Source organism: Sus scrofa, chromosome 14, assembly GCF_000003025.6.
Source record: "Sus scrofa isolate TJ Tabasco breed Duroc chromosome 14, Sscrofa11.1, whole genome shotgun sequence".
In the NCBI taxonomy this organism is placed as follows: domain Eukaryota; kingdom Metazoa; phylum Chordata; class Mammalia; order Artiodactyla; family Suidae; genus Sus; species Sus scrofa.
The window spans coordinates 99,116,072-99,139,531 of NC_010456.5; the positions used below are offsets into that span (position 1 = coordinate 99,116,072).

Here is a 23,460-nt window from a genome sequence, read left to right on the forward strand (position 1 = left end):
CAAGTACACAAGTAACAAAAGTGATAGCTGAAAAAGGCTCAATTGAAAATGACTCAGTTCAGGACAATAATCAGTGGTCTGAGTTACAAGTCATTTTTGTTTAACAGTCTCTTAAGATAGCAGAAGAATGTGTAAGATATTTGAAAACATTTTCCTCCAAGGTTTTTAAGTTTGGGATTTAAGAGAAAGAACTCCATCTTTTAAAGCTCTCAAAAATGGGAAAAGGGATGGAGTTCACATCATGGCTCAGTGGTTAACAAACCCAACTATTATCCATGAGGACTCGGGTTCGATCCCTGGCATCACTCAGTGGGTTAAGGATCCAGCATTGCTGTGAGCTGTGGTGTAGGTCACAGATGTGGCTTGGATCCCACGTTGCCATGGCTGTGGTGTAGGCCAGCAGCTATAGCTCTAGTTCGACCCCTAGCCTGGGAACCTCCATACGTCATAGGTGCGGCCCTAAAAATACTATATATGTATTTATAAAGGGAGATAGAGACATAACTGGACTGATCTGTTTCAAAATGCTACACTGTTTTATGTTGGGATTTTGGAAACTTTTTAAATTTTGTGCATTTCACATAACCATATTTAAAATTTTTGTGCAATAATCATATATCACTTTTGTGGTACAAAGGTAATTCTTTTAAAAAGGATGAATGAAGGATATGAAAAAGTCATACAGAGTAAATACTTCAGTTCTCCAACTAGGTTAAAAAAGAAGGTGTCAATTCTGCTAATCTATTCTCATGCATCATCAAGTGAAGAATAACCATGACTGAAAACAGAGCTTATCTTTCTTTTCTTGGCTATAAGAGATGGATCATGCCTGCCCCAGACTCCATCTCGGTTCGGCTCCTAAGTCAGTGGAGATTTGCTTATATGGGACTTTTAGAAATAATGAGGCATCAACTAATTTAGTCAGAACCAATAGAACAGAACTGGTTCTACCTGCTTATTCATTTTTCTAATGAGAAAACAGACTGAGCTGCCTTTTCATATCCAGACAAGTCGAACCTTGGATATACCATACGAGATAAAGTTTCTTCCAAATTGGATGATATTATTGGTGGTTCCATAAAAGAACTGATACCACCATGTGGCATAGAGCTGTGACCAAGTTGTTAAGCCCGGTGCCTAGCAAACGAGTCCAAAGGTAAAAATATGATGGAAGACTAGCATTTTTCCCATTCCAGCGTGTCAATTCCAGGGTTGATATGTTCAAAAGATTTAACTACTGGTTCAGCCTGAACACTGACCAATTTGAATAGATGCCAGGGTAAAGAATTAGTATACTTGTATGAATGCATTCTTGCTGAACTTCAACCATGTTTAGTGAGTTTCTTTTTAAAACCTGCAATTATGAATAGGCTAGGGAGTTTCTTCTTTCAAAGTCCCAATCATTGAACGATAAGACTTGTAAGGAGAATGCGTAGTCATCAAAACAAACAAACAAACAAACAAACAAACAAACAAAAAAAACGCTTCCTATCTTCCAATCTCATCTCACGCTGCTGAAAAATAACCTCAGTCCATGGTGAAAGAGATGGGCCACCAATGGCAGGTTTCATGCAGGCCATTAGAGTACCATTAAAGAGAAAATACATCAGAAAAACCAGCATGCTATTCCTGACAGGCCTGCCAGCACTGCTGGGTGAGGCTACTTCCAGCTAAACCACAAGTCCTGCCCTAATTAAACTGAATTATGAGATGAAAGGAAATCTTGCTGGAGTTTAAACAGGTTTAAAGTTAAATTATCCTTGAAAAGCTTTTGGAGGGAGAAAAAAAAAAACAACAACAATGTATACAGGACGAAAATGAGACCCTAAGCAATCCTTAAAATCTTGTGCAGGAAGGAGACTGCCTACATCACACTCATATTGATGGTGGAAGTAAGTGGATCCACCAGCAGCTCTCCTAAATGTTGAAATGTGCTTGACAGCAGCTAAGTAGCTCAGTGAAACTTGCAGGCAGCTGCAAGAGAACTCCACGGTTGCAGTGATCAATTACAATGGGTTTTGAGGATGCAATGGGGATGAATGAGGACTGTCACAGTGCAAAAGTGTGTGCCCATCCGAGGGGGCAGCCACCACCCATTGGTGCCATGAGGAAATGAAGGCTAAGGGTGGATGGATCTTCCTAGTTTTTAATGAGAAGTCAGTATTATTATTTATCTTCATTTCTAGATTTCAAGTATAAGGCAAACAATTCCGAGAAAAATATTTTTTATAATTTTATAGGTCAATGTGTGACAAACTGAACATATACAGGCCAGAAGTTGCAACATTTAATTTGTTTCTTCCTTCATGCAAAAGTTTATGGGCGTTCCCAGTGTGGCGCAATGGGATCGGCAGTGTCTCTGCAGCACCAAGGACATAGGTTTGATCCTCTGCCTGGAATAGTGGGTTAAAGGATTCAGCATTGCTGCAGATGCTGTGAAAGTTACAACTGAGGCTCAGATCTGATCCCTGCCTGGGGAACTCCATATGCTGTGGGGTAGACAAAAAAGATGTGTGTGTATATATATATATATACTTTTTTTTTTCCTGAGCATCTACAGAGTACCAGACACTGTAGCCTAAAGTATACAATACATAGACAAAATGCCTGCCTTCAAAAGTCTTACAGTGTAAGATAGAGGTGATTCCCACATAATAGTACCGAAACCCAAGTGCCTCTAGAAAACCTAACTCATACTTGAAGGGGGTCAGATGTGTTTGCTGATGGACCTAGAAATTATCATGCTAAGCGAAGTCAGTCAGACAGCAAGATACCAATATCATATGCTATCACTTACAAGTGGAGTCTAATAAAAGGACACAATAAAATTCTTTGCAGAACAGATGCTGACTCACAGACTTTGAAAAACTTATGGTTTCCAAATGAGACAGGTTGCGGGGTGGGGGGGTGCTCTGGGGGTTTGAGATGGAAATGCTATAAAACTGAGATGTGATGATTATTGTATAACTATAAATGTAATAAAATTCATTGAGTAATTTTTAAAAAAGAAGAAAAAGAAATGTCTTTGCCAAAGGAAGTAGTAGCTAAGATTTATGACATGAGATCAGAGAGCTAATTGTTAACCTAGTATATCAGTTAGCTTTGGCCACATAACAAACCACTCCAAAATTTAATAGATTAAAAGAATAATTTGTTTAGTTCATGATTCTGTGGGTTAATAATTTGGCCAGGCCTGGCTGAGCCGTTCTGCTGATCTGGAATGCATCAATGGAGACCTGACGGATTGGTTGAGGGTTGGCTGGGAGCTGCTTGTTTAGGATGGCCTCAGCTGGGACAGCTTGTCTCTGTTCCACATAGCTAGCCTAGGGTTGTTCACATGGTAGCTGGGCAAGTTTCTAAGATAAGGAGTGGAAACATGCAGATTTTTTGTTGCCTAAGCTCAAAACTGGCACACTGTAGCGTCTGTTGCATTGTATTGACCAAAGCAAGTCCAAGGGCCAGCCCAGATCCAAGGGGAGGGGAAATAGTCTCTGCCTCTTGATGGCAAGTCATATTGTGGAAGGTGTGGATTCAGGGAGGGGTGGAGAACCGAGCCATTTTGGCAATCTATTTCACCTAATAAGAAGGACCGGCATGTGTAAAAGCCTGAAGAGAGAGCACATGGAGTTTGGGAAATTGAGTCATTTGGTAAGATGAGAGCAGAGAAGGAAACAGAGGTCCTGAGGAAAGACATGACAAATGTGGTCAGAAGTAGCCAGATCAGATTAACACATACACACTGCTATATATAAAATATATAACCAACAAGGACCTACCATATAGCACAGGGAGCTCTACTCAATATTCTGTAATAATTTATATGGGAAAGAATCTGAAAATGAGTGGATATATATATATAACTGAATCGCTTTGCTGCACATCTGCAACACAACACTGTAAATCAACTATACTCCAATATAAAAAAAAAATTAAAATAAATAAAAATTTTTAAAAAACAGATTAATTTTGTAACATATGGAAATATCAAGTCATTGTGTTGCTCACCAGGAACTAACATATACCTCCAAAAAACAAACTCATAGAAAAAGAGATCAGGAGTTCCCACAGTGGCTCAGCAGAAATGAATCTGACTAGCATCCATGAGGATACAGGTTCAATCCCTGGCCTCACTCAGTGGGTTAAGGATCCCGTGTTGCTGTGACTGTGGTGTAGGCCGGCAGCTGTAGCTCTGATTTGACCCCTTGCATGGGAACCTCCATATGCCTCGGGTGTGGCCCTAAAAAGACAAAAAGAAAAAAAGAAAAAGAGATCAGATTTATGGTTACCGGAGAGCAGGTGGGGGGAGAATTGGCTGAATGTGATCAAAGGTACAAATTTTCATTTATAAGCTCGATTAAGTGCTAGGAATGCAATATATAACATGATTAATATAATACTGCTGTATGTTATACATGAAAGTTGATAAGAATAAGTTCTAAGAGTTCTCATCACAAGGGAAAAACTTTTTTTTCTTTTATTTTGTACCTATGTGAGATGATGGATATTCACTAAATTTATTATGATAATCATTTTGAGATGTAACTCAAATTATTATGCTATACACCTTAAATTTATTCAGTGCTATATATCTCAGTTAAAGTGAAAGAAAAAATAATAAAACAAAAATTAGAAGGGAAAGACAAAACAAAACTAAGTAGGAAGATCATGAAGAGCCTACCATATTCTGTAGCCAGTAAAACAGATTTAAACAAACAAAACTTATCTCTGAATTGACAGAACACTATAAACCAACTATAATAGAAAAAAATAAAAATTATTTTAAAAAAACCTTCTCGCTGGTGATTATTTATATGGGGAATACAAGACAAGTATAAAATAGATGCAGTACGTGTTTAAACTCAGCATCCTAACTAAGATGCTTTGGGGACTCATAAAAAGGCGACATCATACCTAAGTTTGAAAAATTAGGGAAGATTTCATAAAAAGGTGGAATTCAAGCTCAACCTTAAAAAACCAAAGATTTTGGAGTTCCCCTTATGGTGCAGCGGAAACGAATCTGACTAGGAACCATGAGGTTCCTAGTAGATCCTGGCCTCACTCAGTGGGTTAAGGACCCAGCATTGCCGTGAGCTGTGGTGTAGGTAGTGGACATGGCTTGGATATGGCATTGCTGTGGCTCTAGCATAGGACAGCAGCAACAGCTCTGAATAGACCTCTGGCCTGGGAACCTCCATATGCTGTGGGTGCAGCCCTAAAAAGACAAAAACAAACAAACAAAAACAAAAGAAAAGAAAACAACAAAGATTTTGCCAGGAGGAGATATAAAGAGGAAAATATTTAGTGTCAGCTAAAACACAGGAAAAGGGAAACCCAAATATATATAATAGCAAGCAATGTGGTTTGACTAAGCTGAGGGCAGCAGTGCTCAATCTTTCGTGACTTTTATGTCTTTTATATCCAAAACACAATGTTCTTATGTGACATTCTCCCACATTCATACCCCAGTTATGCCAGAGTTAAGACAGGACACAGTGTTCTGTAAGATCATCAGCTCTCTAGTTAGAAACTCACCCTCTCTAACTCACTGGTCCACTGCCGCACTGAGTTTGAGATCCACTAATGTAGGCTTGGAAAAAGATGCAATGAAAGCAATGAGAGAGGGAGCTTAGATAAGTTATAGGCAGAACCTGGAAGTTTTCAAATGCCAGGCTGAGGAATTTTAACTGAGTGTAAGCAGTGAAGAGTCCGTATATATTCTTGAGTAAGATGAAAATATAAATTGAGCTGCATTTTGCAAACATTCATCTGATAAAATGGGTAAAATGAAGAGGCTAAGAAAGGATGCTTCTTTACTGTTACTGTTACTGTTACTTCTTTACATCTGGTCATGATGTCACTAACACACCAAGGCACTTTTTCCTAAGAAATCCAGATAGAGTCTCCCATTGGTAAAGAAGGAGGTAGAGCTGAAAAACAAGTAGGAACCTAATGGGCACACTGGGGCTGAAGATGCACAACCACTTAAGAGGTGAGGCCCCACTGGGGAGGGAAGCAGAGCTAAGGTGGTGTGTGGAGGTGGCCATGGAAATGGAAAGAGGGAATACATTTGGGGAACGCTGGTGGCGTTTGTCACTGGAATTTGACACTTGCTCAATGTGGGAGGTGGAGGGGAAAACCACACATCAATCCAATTTTTTTAAGATTGGGAGAGAATTGTGACGCCACTAACCCAAAAAAAAAAAAAAAAAGGGAAATTTTTGAAAACTAATTATTAAAAAGGGGTGGGGAAGGGAAGGGAGAGGGATGGATGGGGAGTTTGGCATAAGTAAATGCAAACTCTTACATTTAGAATGGATAAGCAATGAGATCCTACTGTACAGCACAGGAACTATATCTAGTGTCTTGGGATAGACCATGATGAAAGAAAGAATTGTGAGAAGTAACATAATGTCTTTTCTATGAAAGGAAATCTTGGTTACTCCATCTTGCTCTGGTTTCAGCTGATACACCCACCTGCGACCCCCGCTTCTCTTTACCTTTTCTCCCAGCAACAATTTGTTTCAATTAGCCAACCAGAAAGAATGTGTGCCCTGACCTGACCAATCGGAAGGGGACGGGTACATCACGTGCGTTAGCGATAAATAGGGAGGGTCTTTTCTTCCTGGCGCATGCTTTTTGAGTACTCCGCGCACTTCTGCAGAAGTAAAGAGCCTTGTTGAGATCTCCCCCTGTTCATGTGTCTCATTTTCCAAAACTGACAATCTGAGCCATTCCCCAATAGTATGAAGAGAAGTGTCTATACATGTATGACTAGGTCACTTTGCTGTGCAGAAGTTAACTCAACTCTGTAAATCAATTATATTTTTAAAAAAATAAAAAATGGACTCAGTTTGAGTATAGGCTAAAACCATTAGCCTGTGGCTAACACTTGTGACTACAACACAAAACAAAAACCTCATGAGTGTAGGATTTCTTTCAAGATTCCAGTAAATTGGGGAGGGGGGGTGGAATGCATTTGGGAGAGAAACAGACTTCTTATTTCTCCTAAAAGTATGACCACATTGTTCCAGATTTCTGGCAGAACTTAGAAGAGGAAGAAAGATGAACTGTGGTTGCAAAAAGAGTTTTGTTTTATTTTTACCTAAGAACGAGTTGGGAGGAATGGCTCTTGCTTTGCCTACTGGGCCTCAGCTGTGCAAGTTGGAACCTGTAGTTCCCTCCTCCATCTTTTGACCTCAGCTCTGTGTCTGAAGTTCTGACTTAAGGAGACGCAAGAGAGACTTGATTAAATTACAAAAACCACTGTCCCATCGCCTCTAGCTCGATATAGGTTTTCATGAAACCAAAGTGGGGACTCATGTTCAGAGGAGAGGAGCTGGATTCTCTGCTGTTCCCTTTGCAGGGAGAGGATAAATGACTGTGGTTTAGAATATGGGTCTGGATTAAGAGTTCTGATTCAAATCCCAGCCCTGCACTAACTGAAGAAAATCACTTAACTTCTCTATGCTTTCCCTCATCTGTAAAAAGGGTATCATCACAGTCTCCGTCTCTTAATGTTGTAGTGAGGATTAATTGAGGAACACATATTAGGTGCACTCAGTTATTCAATGATTGCTTTACAATTACTTTTTTTTTTTTTTTTTGGTATAGACATTCTTACCAAGTGCTAATGAATAATTCCACTTATAATTTAATATAACGCATGGGGAGCTCTCTTATTTTCTAAAACAAGAATTCCCCTTAGTTTAGCATGAGTAGAGGAAGAACTTCAAGGACCTCTGGATGAATGACTGCCTCCTGTAAAGGAAATTCTCAGGGGCTTCCCCACTCCCTGAGAAAGACATAAGGAAATGGCGGCCATAGAGGTAATGTCCCGGAGTTCCTGTCGTGGCTCAGTGGTTAACGAATCTGACTAGGAACCACGAGGTTGTGGGTTCGATCCCTGGCCTTGCTCAGTGGGTTAACGATCCGGTGTTGCCGTGAGCTATGGTGCAGGTTGCAGATGCAGCTCGGATCCCGCACTGCTGTGGCTATGGTGTAGGCTGGCGGCTACAGCTCTGATTAGACCCCTCGCCTGGAAACCTCCATATGCTGCCGGAGCAGCCCTAGAAAAGGCAAAAAGACCAAAAAAAAAAAAAGGCAAATGAACTGGAAAAGGATTAGTGTACTCATTCACTTCAGCTCCAAAGATTTACATATAAATTCTTCCTCTTATTAACACAGTAACATAAAGATGGAGTTATGTGATTTGATTAGCATAATTCAAGGGCCTAAGCATTTAGGAAAGTAGTAGTCTGCCGTGGAAAGGTGACCTGGCCAGAATACTTTCCATTTAGCAAACCTGTAGAGTTGTTCTGCTCAGCAAACCTGATCCTGGGTCTATCAGAACATTCTATAACAATACAAAATCGTTTCTCCCGAAAGCTATTTTTTTTCTCCTAAGGTCTTAAACCAGCACATCATTTCCTTACCAAAGAATTTTCTTCAACAAGTATTGGCAGTGGTGTGCTGCTGAATGCTTAATGACTGGCTCACCAGGAATAAAAAGCCCATTTCTCTGGTGTAAATACTGCTAGCATGGCTGACTTCAAGCAACCAAAGGAAGTCACAGAGAGTGAAGTTGGGAAGATGTATTACCTTCGATGAGCCATTATGAACTTTCTTCAGCACATCATTGTCACTGTTTAAATCACCTCTTAAGCCACCAATGAAGCATTTATAAAGTATAGTCTCAAATGCCACTGCTGTCCTATGAGCTAGAGAGAAAATGTAGAGCATGAATTGAGGCTAGATCCTCCAGGTGACGTTCAAAACCATGTCCACCTATACAGAATGCTTTGTTTTGTTTCCTAAATACATTTTGAGTCTTTTCTTTTTGTCAATGGCTATTTCCAGTCTAGGCTGGTGAACCAGAAAGTGTAAATTAAATATAAATTAATATTGAAGATAGTTCCAGGAGATTCTGAGACCATTAGGGACCTCATGTCTTGGCAGAATCCCAACAAGTTCAGGTTACCCTACTGAGCAGGCATTAAAATTCTCCTTCTGGGTCATCAGTGCCACTCTGCGCTGCCCTCTTGTGACTTCAGTGGCTGCCATAATCTGAGGAAGACTAACCCCTTACCACCTCCTGCCTTTCCTCTCTTCATGTGTCTCATTGCAAATGAAGCTGTTCTCCGTAAGGTATGAGCAAAGATTTCATGAACCTTGTGTACGAATATTATTAGACCCAAAATTTTTGGAAAGGTTTGGGACAAATTCCCTCATCTGAATGGGAGGGTAGCTGAATGGTACAACTTGAAGTCACAGCCCAGACTGTCCAACACTACAGGGAGCCTATGTGTCTTTAGGGTGACCTCTGACATTCACATCCTTGATAGGGGGTAGTTCTTGGCCTCCTGTTTTGGAGTCTTGATCTTGGGGATGGATAACTGACCATCTCAAAGGTTCTATTTTTTCAGGGATACTCCTTCCACTCTGATGCTAGCAGAACTTGGGATTCCCGCCCTGAGAGATGGTCCAGATTAGTTTGGTCCCTCCCCTCCCTCTTAACAGTGCATTTGCACTAGAGAGTTGATGTGTTCTCCATTTTTCTCATTTCCCATTGTTGACTTGACCTTGTCTCTTAGCAGAGAAGCAGGCACTTTCTTCTTTGATGGGGAAATGAAGAGATTGGCAAAGGTCTCAGTGAAGAAAGGCTTTGGAAAGGTGCCTATTTAGAAGGATACTCAGAGCCAGCTCTTGACAGCTCTGCTTTAACCAATGAGGCAAGATTTCCAGATATCACTTCACAGCACAGCCATTTCCTTTTGGCAAAGATGACTGGGCAGGGGGTATGGCTCTCCTCATCCTCCTGCCAAGAATCTATTTCATAGGCCTGCAGAAGCACTACAGAGAGGAAGAGGATGATAAAGCTGTGTAAACTGCTGAGTACTAAAAAGATGTTAGTTATCATAACAGTGGTTCTCCCACACAGAGTAAATGCCTTCACCTATTTCTTTCTCTTAAACTTTATATGCTCATTTCCTCTGGCAATTACTATTTAACAAGTGTGTCAACTTGATGTCCGAGTCCTATCCTATTCCTCACCAGTACCATCCCAGGGGGTCAGACACAGGATCCCATTTCACAAATGAAGAAACTGCGGCTCAAGGAAGTTCAAAGGGCTGCAGACAAAGGATTTGAATTCACATCTTCTGACTCCAACTGCAGTAATCACATTACCCTGACATAGGATAGGTGATCCAAAAAATGTCTTATAAACTCCTCTTCAACACTTATTTTTTGCTCTGCCATTTCACACTGTATCTTCATGTCACTAAGCATCTACTAAATACATCAATCAGCTGGTTCACAGAGGAAGTGGCATGGGGCCTGAATGATGGAAACTGCAGGATCCTGAAGTTGAATATGCAGGAGGCACAAAATAAGGTGTAGACTCTGGGGCAGTCTGAGGGCAAAGGCACTTACTTGCTGTCAGGCAGGTTTATCTCACCTCAGGGAAAATACAGGAGTTCTCCTGTGGCACAGCTGGATAAGGAGTCAGCTTTGCCACTGCAGCACAGGTCGTTGCTGTGGCATGGGTTCGATCCCTGGCCAGGGAACTTCCATAGGCCATGAGTGCAGCCAAAAAAAAGTGTGTGGTGGGGGTAATACACACCAGTGGTCTCCACAAGTTTTTTCTCATGAAACCCCTAGAAGAATTTTCTACTCCTTTGTGCATTTTACAAGATGACCTCTAAAGCTTGTATATGCTTACTTACAAAAGTTATATCATCTAATTTTTTTATGTTGTACACATATTTTAAATTTACTTTGGCTGAAATCTTGAGCAGTAGAATCAATGAATTAACTTTACCAAGAATATCCGCAGACCTTAATTAGTCAAACCAACTTCATCATCCAATCAGGCAGCCAAATCAGAATTACCATTAGAAAATACGACTTCATTTTCATTTCCAATAAATGTATTCCTATGTACACCTTGTCCTTGGAATAACCTTCTCACTCCTTAGTTTCAATTCTGAAAGAGACAAGGCACAGTCTTTGGCATGAGTTTGAAACCTAGAGAAATGAGATGTGGTCCATTTCCGTTTGCTCTGCTCATACCGGGCTATCCCTCTGGAACAACATGTTTCTGAAATCATCCCTGTGTGTAATGCCCAGATTTCTATACACCTTGGGGTCAGAGTTAGACTATATGTTCATGGTGAGACTGCAGATGAATAAGAAGTTTGCCTTGGAGTTCCCGTCGTGGCTCAGTGGTTAACAAATCCGACTAGGAACCATGAGGTTGCAGGTTCGATCCCTGGCCTTGCTCAGTGGGTTAACGATCCGGCGTTGCCGTGAGCTGTGGTGTAGGTTGCAGACGTGGCTCAGATCCCGCGTTGCTGTGGCTCTGGGGTAGGCCGGCGGCTACAGCTCTGATTCGACCCCTAGCCTGGGAACCTCCATGTGCCACGGGAGCAGCCCTAGAAAAGGCAAAAAGACAAAAAAAAAAAAAAAAAAAAAAAAAAAAAAAAAAAGTTTGCCTTTATTTTCCAAAGCAGAACTCACATGAACTCTCTAGCAAAAAAAGCTTTTGGAAAGCAGTTCAGGTAGAAGTTGAGGATCTGGAATTAATTCAAATAATTCCCTTAGATACTAACTGTGCCCAGGTGCCCCTAAAGCCTTCAGGCACCTTCATCTGCACCACTGTGTACAATGCTTTCTAGATTCTGCTCTCACATCCCAGTTGCCCTTTTCTCACGACTCAAGCTGGCCTCCTTGGCCACCGCTGCAGCGCCCACCCAGATTTCTTTTTCTCTCTAACCCTCTGCCTACAGAGCCCAGGCTTCAAATCCCTGATCCTCACCACCTGTCTTTCATTGTAGAAAAACTCCTTACTTCAGGGAGAGTGAGTTTACAGAGGAATGAAACTGATTTATATGAAGGTATAAATCAGATTGATAGCCTACCCAAATTTTAAGGTAGTGTCTACAATGTTCAAAGAAAAAACTGTTTACAAAAAGGAGGTTCCCAACGGTTGGAAATTCAGGTGACTCTAAGAGAAGTTATGGGCACTGGGGAGGAAATAGTCTAGATAATTCCAAGATGATTAAAGACGAGTTTGGATCACTGTGCTGGGATAGCAGTAACGTGTTAAGCTGGGTCTAAGCCTGGCAAGTAGCATCTCATATTTTCAATCTGCAGAAGGTTCTAACTGGGGAAAAGCCACTCGTGTCGGTTGGTAGACAGTGCTGCAGTGATAGAATGGAGAGGGAATGAGATCCAGACAAATTTTACTGAAATCCCTATATCCTTGGACATTCCATCAAATCCAAGTTTTTGGAGTAGTTCTTATCTACCCTAAATCCAGCTATTTTAAAATCAGTAGAATAGAGAAAGTCAGCTAAAGTGATGGGAAGGCTCAGGTAACCCTGACAAGGAGACTCACTTAAAAAAAAAAAAAAAAAAAAAAAAAACTGAGATTCTAAAGGTTATTTCAGGTCACGCTGCATACACCCAAGACTAAAGTCAAGATGTTAAGAAAGAAAAAGACCATATTTAAGATGCTGCTCTCACTCAGGCATATGGTAAATGTGGAGATGTTTTTTCTTGCCTAAGGATATGAATCTCACTTTCCAAAATAAGGTAGGCAAGTGGATTTCTGCCACTTGGCTTCATCAATTCGGCAGATAATTCGTCAAACTCAATCCGTATCTCTGAATGTGGATACAAAGATTTACAGAACGAGCAGCCAAAAGATACCTTTTGAATTCGACTGTAACCATGACATTCAAATGACCTGACCACATAGCATCGGAATTCAGAGGGAATGAAAGAAACTCTGCCATTGCTCTTAGAAACAGAAATGAGTAGGAAGAATCTGCTCCCCTGCCTCCCTCCAACCCTATTACTTAACACCTAATAAACATCTATTCCTTTTCAATGTCCAAGGGATCTTGTTTGCAAACATGAACAACCATTGCTTTGTTCTCTTGGGAGAAAACAAAACAGCATCAATCAAAGCAAAGCTACGTACCCAGACCTGCTGCCGCAGCTGCTTGTTCAAAACTGCATGTCACTGCTCCCTCAAGCCTGAGCGCCAGGACGCTTCTGAATCCTCGGCCCCTGCACTTCTGAGCACTGCCGGGATTTAACTCTTAGAGGCTGGATGCTCTAACCAAGGAAGCCAAGCCAACTTAACTACCTGCGTGCGTGCTGACTCATGCCTGGGACAGCACGCACCCCAGCTGAGTCTGCTTATGGCTGAAACCCTGCACCATCCCGAGAAGGTCACACCTGGGGCTCATCCTTTTGCATCCTGCACACAGCCCGGGAAGGATCACTCAGTAGCTCATGCCGACCTGCTTCTCCTATTTGAATTGGAAAATATTAAATTCTTCCTACACCACGTCAACTACGCCCCACTGAGAAGAGACTTTGCAGGACAAATCAGCACAAAGATGTAAGTTAGGATCTTGATAGATGAGTTAAACGTGGGTGTGGGGACACCCCCTCCTTTCTAGAAAGATTGTGACCAGATGGAGAAAACTGATTACATGTAGTCACCATGGAAGTTTGGTGAAGCATTTATTAGGGCAGTGTTTACATTTTCCCTGGTGTCCTTTCCAGGCTAAAGCAAACATCAGCTTCTTGCAATAGTGCCTCCGTTTTAACCACCTAGTTACTAGGATTCCCAGGGAAAATGTTCATGCTTCTACCCCTTTGGGGCCCAGATTAGCAGGTATCAAAGACAGTGCAAAGAAAACAAAGATTTCTCATGCTTAATTGGGTTTTTGAAGTCCATGTCATTCCACACGTCCCAGGCAGAAGGCACAGAAGCCTAGAATTCCGAAAGACAACCAGTGGTGGTTTGCCAGTTAGGGGTGGGTCCCTCGAATTAGCAGCTGTGGAGTCCTTGCTTTCTTCAGGCCATAGCCAAGTCCACCCTGGGATTCACCTGGCAGGAAAAAGAAGTTGGGTGCAAGGCAGGGAGAAGTACAGGGAGGGGTGTTTAGTGAAAAATGAATTATTGCAGGTGGTCAGAAAATAGACATGCAACTGTGTGGGAATCTGGCATTAGGGGTTACTGCAAGAATTCCCTCTTCTTCCCACTGACTGCAGCCACAGAACTGCTAGCTCAGGTTTATTAGCTACTATTGGGCTCCCAGGCTCTCAGGCTTCCTTTGCCTAAAGTTGCATCTACCACCAAGGGAATGCAAATCCATCTATGTGTAGAACACAGCCTGTAAACTGAACGTGCAATAATAATAGTGGTGAGCTGGTAACAATAGCAGCAGCTCCTATGTTACATGCTTACTATAGGCCAGCAAAGGTGCCAAATGCTTTACATGTGTTCTGTAGCAAGAACTGCTAGTTCTTACACAGAATCTGTGTTCTCTCTTCTACCTTGCCATCCCTGCAGTCAGGAATAGCCATGGAGCCAAGATATGAGCAACGGAAAATGAGCAGAAGTGATACCCACTAGTTCCATTCTTGGCTTATGAAACCTTCCCCCTGTGTGAGCCTCTAGGCTTGGAGGGAGATACCCATAATGACTGTGGAGATTATGGAGAGAGGGAGGTGAAAAGCCTCCATCAGCCTAAATGACCACATAGAGAGAACTGCTGACCTTTGTCATCATAGGCATACCTTGTTTGAATGAGCTTCATCTTACTGTGCTTCGCAGATATTGCATATTTTTTTTACAAGTCGAAAGTGACTGTGCAAAGAACAAGACTATGGGTGCCATTTTTCTAAGAGCATTTGCTCACTCTCTGTCTCTGTTACATTTTGGCAATTCTCACAATATTTCAAAATTTTTCATTATGTCCATATTTGCTATGGTGATCTGTGATTGGTGATGTTGCTGTTGCAAAGAGATTACAACTTGCTGAAGGCTCAGAAGAGGCTTTGCATTTTTTAGCCATAAAGTATTTTTTAATTAAGGTGTGTTAATTGTTTTTTTGGGTTTTTTTGTTTGTTTGTTTGTTTTCTTTTTGGCATTTCTTGGGCCGCTCCCGCGGCATATGGAGGTTCCCAGGCTAGGGGTCCAATAGGAGCTGAAGCTGCCAGCCTGCGCCAGAGCCACAGCAATGCGGGATCCGAGCCGTGTCTGCAACCTACACCGCAGCTCATGGCAACACCGGATCATTAACCCACTGAGCAAGGCCAGGGATCGAACCTGCAACCTCATGGTTCCTAGTCGGATTCGTTAACCACTGCGCCATGACGGGAACTCCTCATTGTTTTTTTTTAAGACATAATGCTATTGCACACTTAAGAGACTATAGCATAGTGTAAATATAACTTTTATACATCCTAGAAAATGAAAAAAATTCATGTGCCTCTCTTTATTGCAGTATTTTTTTTATTTCAGTGGTCTAGAACTAAACCCACATTATATCCAAGGTATGCCTGTACTTTGAAATTATGAGAAAAAAAATGTGGTTTTCAAAATTCTTTTAGAGATATGTAATCAAAACAGCTTAAAGACCACTTGTCTACAGGAAAAAAAATAAATAAAACAAAAAACAAAAAAAAACTAGGTTCCTAACCAGGTATTCAAACTCACCCAGTCCATGCCTTTTTTCTTCATCTTTGTCTTTGACATTTCACCTGGTCAGTCCCTTATTCTGAGCATATGGGCCTCTTTATGGTTCCCAAATATATCTGTCCTATCCCACACTTGTTCAAAATTTTACCCTCACCCAGAACCCTTTTCCAACTTCTCCCCAATTAACTTAGTCATACTTTGCCAAAGAAGTTTGAAAACATGGCTGCCAATTCGTTGAGACTCCACCCATGGAAAAGTAGGGATGTATGACAGCTCCCCTTGCATCTGGCAAGCTGTTGACTAGTCGTGCCTGACAATAGGGATTGTAGAAGTGAAGCCATGTGATTTCTGATGCCAGGTCACAAAAAGTCGTGCAGTATCCATGATTCCTGGAACACTTACTCTTGGAACTGTTAAAAGGCAAAATTCAATTGAGTACATTGTAAAAATCTTACTAGCTTCATTCAATGATTCATGAGTCAGGTACCATCCCATCTAGCAGATAGGAAGGAGCTCCAAAAAGCTGTACAGAGTGAAAGGCTTTTACAAGCAGAGGGAGCTGGAACAAGAAAGAGGCCAAAAACCAGGTTAGTTACTGCCAGGTTACTCTCCTTCAGGGAATGGTAGTGTCCATCAGGAAATTTACCTAACTAGTGCTGATGGGGCAATTTCTGATTAACTGGTTTAAGATTCCATTTCTAGTAGAGCAAAACTATAAGTTAAAAGTCAGTTCAGGAGTTCCCATCGTGGCTCAGTGGTTGGCAAACCCGACTAGCATCCATGAGGATGTGGGTTTGATCCCTGGCCTCACTCAGTGGGTTAAGGATCTGGTGTTGCCGTGAGTTGTGGTATAGGTTGCAGACGTGGCTCAGATCCTGCGTTGCTGTGGCTGTGGCATAGGCCAGAGGCTGCAGCTCTAATTGGATACCTAACCTGGGAACCTCCCTGTGTCACTGGTATGGCCCTAAAAGACAAAAAAAAAAAAAAAAAGTCTGTTCAGTGACGTGGGGCTTAGCATAAGTGACTCCATTTCTTGGGCCTATGGTCATGCTTTTGACATGTAAAAGGTCTGGAAATCCTGAAGCTGAAATACTGGAAAGAATGGGACAGAAGCTTCAGTCACAGTTTCAACTGAGCTCCTTCTAGACAGTGCCATGAAGGTACTGGATATGCAAGTAAATCAGTGTTAAACTCTAAACTAGTCCATCCACCAGCTGAATACCATGGAGTGAATCCCAGCCATGCCACACAGAACAGAAGTATCACCCAGCCATGGTCTCCCCAAATTCCTGGCCCACAAAACTATCAGCCATAATAAAACAGTTGTCATCTTAAGTCACTATGTTTGGAGTTGTTATGTAGCAAACATAACTGGAATGCCCTCCCTCAGGGCCTAAGACAGACTCCACATTTCTCAAGAAGATTTCTCTGAGCATTCTACCCACTTAAATTTATGAGTTGTCTGATCTTTTATAATTCTGATCTTGAGCTAATTTAAAAAAATATGGAGTTGTCTTACTCTCCCTGGAGTCCAGGATCCTTTCATTTCATTCTTTATAGCACTTTATACAATAGTGAATGGATTTGTTATTGATAAGAACACTACCCATATAACATGAATCATAGCTGTGACTGTAAGGGGGAGGGGCAGGGGCTAGGGGAGGTGGTACTTGCTACCTGGTTCTGTTCTTGTGGGAATGTGAATCTTGACTGTAAATGTTAGCTTGCAGTTATCCAATCCAGCATTTATTCATATATTTCCTAAGTGCCTACTATTTACCAGACAATTTTTTAGGCCCTCTAATAGAGCAGTGAACAAGGCAAAGTCCTTTTCATGATGTTTCCATTATTAGTGGATAAAGCCAAACAAACAGTTAAATATAATTTATTAGGTTATAACCACTAAGAAGAAGAATAAAGTAAAACAAGAAGTGAGAGAAGGATGTTTCATATAGTATATATCAGAGAAGGGTCCTCTCTGATAAGGTGATATTTCAAGAGACACCTGAAGGAAATGGGAAGAAATTAGAAGTCATACTTACTTACATCTCGGGGAGAAGTATTCCAGCAAAAAAGAGTAGCAAATATAAAGGTCCCCGGAAAAGAGCGTGCTTGATGGAATGAAGGAAGTTGGCCAGGGTGCATGAGCAGAGAGAGCAAGAGAAGGAGCAAGTGGAAAGATGGTTAAGGTGTGTTGGGTGAAGGTCAGGAAGGGCCTTGGGCATCTGGTAAGGTCTTTAGATTTTTCTCCAAATTAGATGGGAAGTGATTAGAGATTTTCGAGCAGAGCAGTAGCATGATCTGGCCTTTAGACAACTTCCTCTGTTATCTATTACCTGTATTCTATGAGAAAGCACACACCACAGAGAGGCAAGTTTTAGAAGCAGAACAATTTGAAGGCTTTTCCAATATCCAAACAAGAGCCTTAGACTAGAAGGCTGGAAGTGCAGATGATGTGAGGTAGTCATAACATGGATGTGTTTTAAAGGATCTCCTGTTGGGTTTAGAAGACTGAGCGAGAACATAGGAGTCCTGAAGACCTGGTAGAGTGGAGCTGACCTCTGCTGAGATGTGGAAGGACAGGAAAGAATTAGGTTTGAATAAAGAGAATCAAACATTGGGTATCTGCAAAATTATTCTGGAGGGATTCTTTAGCTCAAGACCTTATGAAAATGACTTGCAGAAATTGGTCAGAAGTGAGCTAATATCTGCAAAGGCAATGATAGACAAAAGTATATCCCAAAGGGTGATAGGTTTTTAGATGGTACAAAGTGGACTCTTTTGATAGTTATGAATTAGTTTTGATGAGGATTAGAAATACAGAGTCAGCCTAAAGCAACTTCTAAGGAATTTATTGCAAGAAAAATGTAAATTAAATAATAGTAAAAGTGATAAATAGTTATGGGGAAAAATCATGTCAGCTATACACTAGTGGATGAACGTTGGGAAATACTGGTGTATAATTTAATATCCAATTAATTTAAGTATCTCTAAAGGTCAGTGTCTGAGAAGCCTTATCCATTAAGTCTGTTCTGATCCATCCAAAATCTTACTCATTTACAGTTGGCTAATTGTCTTCTGTGATCCAGCACATTTTTTTTTTTTTTTTACATGAGCTACATTCAGGGGTGGTGGGTTCTATATCAAAGGCCAAAAATAGCATTTGTAAATTATTCGCATCCGTGATCACCCATAATTATTCCAAGTTTACTCTAATTGCAGTTCTTATGGTTTGATTTATTTCTGGAAAAGAATATACTTTCTCTCCTAAGAAACCCCAAACCCCAGCATGCGGCCTCACCTGAGTCTGCATGTGGCCTCTCTGAGACAGCGTTCTTCAGTCCTTCAGCTGACAGTGTTTGCTGGAGAGAATCCCTTCCTGCTTAGGGTGAAAACGGGAAAGAAGTTATTCCATGAACCCCAGAATATGACCCCTGCTATCATCCCGGCTAAACACATGTAAGCCCATTACATTCAATCTTCAACAGAGCCCTGTGAAGTAGCTACCATTAATCTACAACATTCATGACTAAAATCACACCTGAGGCTCAAGTAGCCATGTGTCCAAAATCACATACCAGGTAAGTGACACAACGCATTTTCTGACCCCTGGTTTTTCATGTTCGATGGTGACAACAAGCACTTTGCTGGGTTACTTTATCATAGATTCGCCTCCTCCCCAACTTCATCCCACACCCAGGACAACTTAGGACAACTCAGTGATTACAGTTTTAGCTAATGATAAGGTTTTTGCCTTGTTGAATGAAGGGTGCAAACTGAGAGGAACTTGGAGAGACACTGCAGAAGAGAAACCTGCACTGACGGAGAGGCTGCAAGAAGAGGTTTGAGGAAGAAAGAGAAGCCAGGGCAGAGGACTTGAGGAGTGAGGGGTTTCTAATGGAAAAGGCTAACTTCATTTTTGTAGAGCGTTGATATAGTTTCTTCCTGAAACATTTGGTAGGATTGAATTCACCAGTGAACTCTCCTGAGCCTCTAATTTTATTTTTTCACATCTAATTTTGATAGTGTGTGATACAGCTCCAGTTCTTAGAGGCTCCCAATACCGGTCATGCTGCTTCTCCATCTGGAGGCCAGCTACTTAGGTATGTTCACTTTGTGAAACTGTGCAAACTTTTCTGTCTGTATGAAATACTATGGTCAATTTTCTAAAAATATATTCACTCTGTTCAATTTTTTTAAAGCATCTCTCATTCAAAATGACTTAAATAATAAGGAACATTATTCATTCACATAACAATTCCACGGAGGGCAGCTCAAATTGGCTGCTTCAATACCCAATTATTTCATTAGGACCCAGTTCCTCAATGATACTCTGTTCGTCAGTTCTGTCTTAAGAGCTGTAGAAATTCTGGGCATTATATCTAGACAAAATCTTGCCAAGAGGAAGGGACTAATTTCATCCATGGGATCTCTTTTTAAGAGCAAGAAAAATTTCTAAGAGTAGGTCTGATAATTTCTTATAAAATCAAACACACATCAGGAGTCCCCATTGTGGCTCAGCGGTAGCAAACCTGACTAGTATCCATGAGGACGTAGGTTCGATCCCTGGCATCACTCAGTGGGTTAAGGTTCTGGCATTGCTGTGAGCTCTGGTGTAGGCTGCAGACAGCTCGGATCTGGCCTTGCTGTGGCTATGATGTAGACCAGCAGCTGCAGCTCTGATTCCACCCCTAACCTGGGTACATCATATGCCAAGGGTGCAGTCCTAAAAAGACAAAAAAAAAAAAAAAAAAAAAAAATCAAACACATATCTACCTTGACCCAGAGTTCCTGCACCTGGCTATTTATCCATGAGAAACAGAAACATAAACTTGCAGGCATAGCTGGGAGAAACTGTGGGTTTAATTCCAGATCACAGCAGTAAAGCAGTCGCATGAATTTTTTGGTTTCCCAATGCTTTAAGAGTTATATTTACACTATACTGTAGTCTTTCAAGAGTGCAATGTTATATCTAAACAAATGTATATAAAGTAAGATTGATTTTGAGCTCAAACTTAGTATTATTGAAAGGAAAACGTCAGGGGAATGGATAAATTAGAAGTTTGGGATTAATATATACACACCACGATATATAAATTAGCTGAGAAGGACGTTATGTATAGTACAGGGAAATTAATTCAATATTCTGTAATAACCCATATGGGAAAAGAATCTGAAAGAGAATGGAGAAATATATATATATATATAAATTATTCACTTTGGTGTCCACCTGAAATTAACACAATGTTGGAAATCAGCTATACTCCAACAAAATATTAAAACAGATTAAAAAAATGATGTATATACCATAATTTTAAAATACTTTAATTGCTAAAAAGTGCTAACCATCATCTGAGCCATCAGCAAATCATATTCTTTTTGCTGGTGGAGAGTTTGAAATGTTGCAGGAATTACCAAAATGTGACACAGAGGCAAGAAGTGAGCATGCATATGCTGTTGGAAAATGGTGTCAATACTTGTTAGTTCAGGAGTGCCACAAACCTTCAGCCTGGAAAAACGCAGTATGTGCAAAACACCACAAAGTGAAACACAGTAAAACAAGGTATGCCTGTACGTATATGAACATGTAGACACATACAGAAAACATATAAAAAATATTCTTAGCTACCTTTTCATAATATCCAAAGTTTGGGAAGAGTCTATGTATCAATCTATAGAAGAGTGGATAAACAAACTGTGGTACATCTATTCCATAAAATACTACTCACTAATTAAAAGGAATAAATGACCAATAACCATGACAACATGAATGAATCTAAAAATATTATGTAGAGTGAAATAAACCACACACAAAGAGTACATACATAGTAAATGGTGGGAAAAAAAAATCAATAGTGGATAAAGGGGTATATACAGTGGGTATTTGTTTCTGGGGGTGGTAGGGTGAAAGCTGGCCAGGAGTGACTGGGAAGGGGCATAAAGGAAGTTTCTGGGGAGACAATAATGTTCTCCATGCTTATAGAGGTTTGACAGGTCCATGCATTTGTCAAACCGATAAATATCCACTTACGTTTTGGGTATTTCTTCATTTATAAATATTACCATAAAAAATGAACAAATTTTGAATTTTAGCTAATGATACAAATGTCAAAGTATTTAGGCAGAAGCAAAATGATATCTGCAAAGGGATTTTTGCAGTAATTGATAGGTTAAAAAGATAGACAAAGGGGTTGATATGTGAGGTAGCAAGTTAAAAAATGATGGTAGAAAATGGGTGGTGCCTACAGGAAACTCTCAATGTGAAATTTTTATCAATTTCAGGTACACTTAAAATTTTTCATGATAAAATGTTAGTGGGAAAAGGGTTTGTATAAAAAGGGTTTCATGGTCAAATAAATTTGGAAAACATTAGTTTAATGAAATTTAAATAGTTTTCTCTGTGGGAAGGGTTTATCAGAGCCTTCAATATGCAGATACGAATGCTGGATTTGCATGTGTGTGTGTGTGTGTGTTTCCTAACTTAGATTTTTTTCCCTACCAAAACCCAAATGAAAGGGAAGGGAAAACTGGGAAATGGAGAACGAACAGTGTATGCTCTGCTACCAATATTCCCCTGCCCTCCAGGGGCCACCGCCCAGTCACTTGTCCCCTGGGCTTCAGCCCCAATTCCACTAGCTCATTTCCCCTTCAAACCTGAGCGTATGCGACCAGCTGCTCTAAATCAGAACAGAAACCAGCAGGTCTTTCGAGTGAGCTTGGCTGCCTTTCCAGCTCTGACCTCCTTTTAGCAGTGGGAAGATTGCCATCAATTCCTTATCACTTTTGTCAAATGAAAAAGACCTGGATTTGGGCCCCCTTCATTCTCAAGAAGAAAATGGATTTCCTAGGGCCTGAGCAAATTCACTGTTGTTACTGATTTTAATTGGTGATTAAGCCCTGAATATCTCGAGACATTAAGCCAGTTTCGATAGCCCAGATCTACAGGAAGCCAGATTGTCACAGTTCTCCATACTCTCCATGTGTTAAAGTGACATTTCAGATACCTTCCAGTCTAATTTTGGTGACTTTTTGTTTGAATTCACACTTGCATGAATGTTCATGGCACTGGGGGTTATATGTGCTGAATACGTTGACATTTTCTCTCCTGCAGGAAGAACCATATCGCCACCTCACCCCCAAGAGCAACTCTTGCTCTGTGTTGGGAGCGATTGGTGCCGAGGATTGTGCAAGAAGAAGGAACAAGACCTGCTGGCTCTATTCCTGGTTTCAATTCCTCTGCCTCCTGCAGTGGCATCTGTCAGCTCTCAGGAAATTGGAGCCACAGGGAAAACCTCATTAGGCAGCCACTCGGCCCTGAGGGCTCTGAGTGGCCACTGTAAGCGGCAGGGGAGGGGAGGTTGAGCTCTGTGGAGTCATCTGGCATCAGCTCATGAGCTCAGAAATGTGCCTCAGAATCCAGGGCTAGCGAAGCTTCCAAAGCAGACATGTGCCCGTATCACTGATTGGACATGATTCTTCTCAAGCCTCTTGCTTTTACATGTTTGTTCATCCCCAGAGCGTATGGAGAAACAGAGCTAGCAAACACCTGCAAATTCATCAGCCCGCCTCTGGTATGGAGTCTGCAAGGCTGACTGAAGCAGTTGTAACGTTGCCTGCTGTGAAAAGGAAGTTTGTGCTACACACACACTGTCTCCTCAGGTCTTATCCCTGCCAGGGGCCCCTGTCATAGCCTAAGACCAACCAGAGGTCAACAGACTCTCTTGACCAAGAAGGCTTGTAAAGAACATATTTCCCATAAGCATGTCAGTGGCTTGACTGTGGTCTTTTAAAACTCAAAGCCAATGATTTCAAAGACAACTTCAAAACAAATATTCATTTAAAGTCAGATCATGCTTTCTCCAAAATGACTTTTTTTTTCCCCTGAAACATCCCAAAATATCAGGAAGTATTGGTGCTCAACCCAGTGGGAAACTTGTTATATGCCTTTCCGTGGTCAC

At 41.1% G+C, this 23,460-nt stretch overlaps 1 protein-coding gene across 3 annotated transcripts in view; it reads right to left on the minus strand.

The window, feature by feature from the left end:
- ASAH2 (N-acylsphingosine amidohydrolase 2) overlaps positions 1-23,460 on the minus strand; it is a 123,264-nt gene that overhangs the window by 97,961 nt on the left and 1,843 nt on the right. Inside the window, exon 2 of one of the 3 annotated variants that reach the window (XM_021072693.1) lies at positions 18,804-18,881. The gene's annotated coding sequence lies outside the window, so the exon portion shown is untranslated. Of the gene's footprint in view, positions 1-12,985; positions 14,925-18,803; positions 18,882-23,460 lie in introns of those variants that run through there. The other 2 variants (XM_021072694.1, XM_005671250.3) reach the window with 2 other exon arrangements.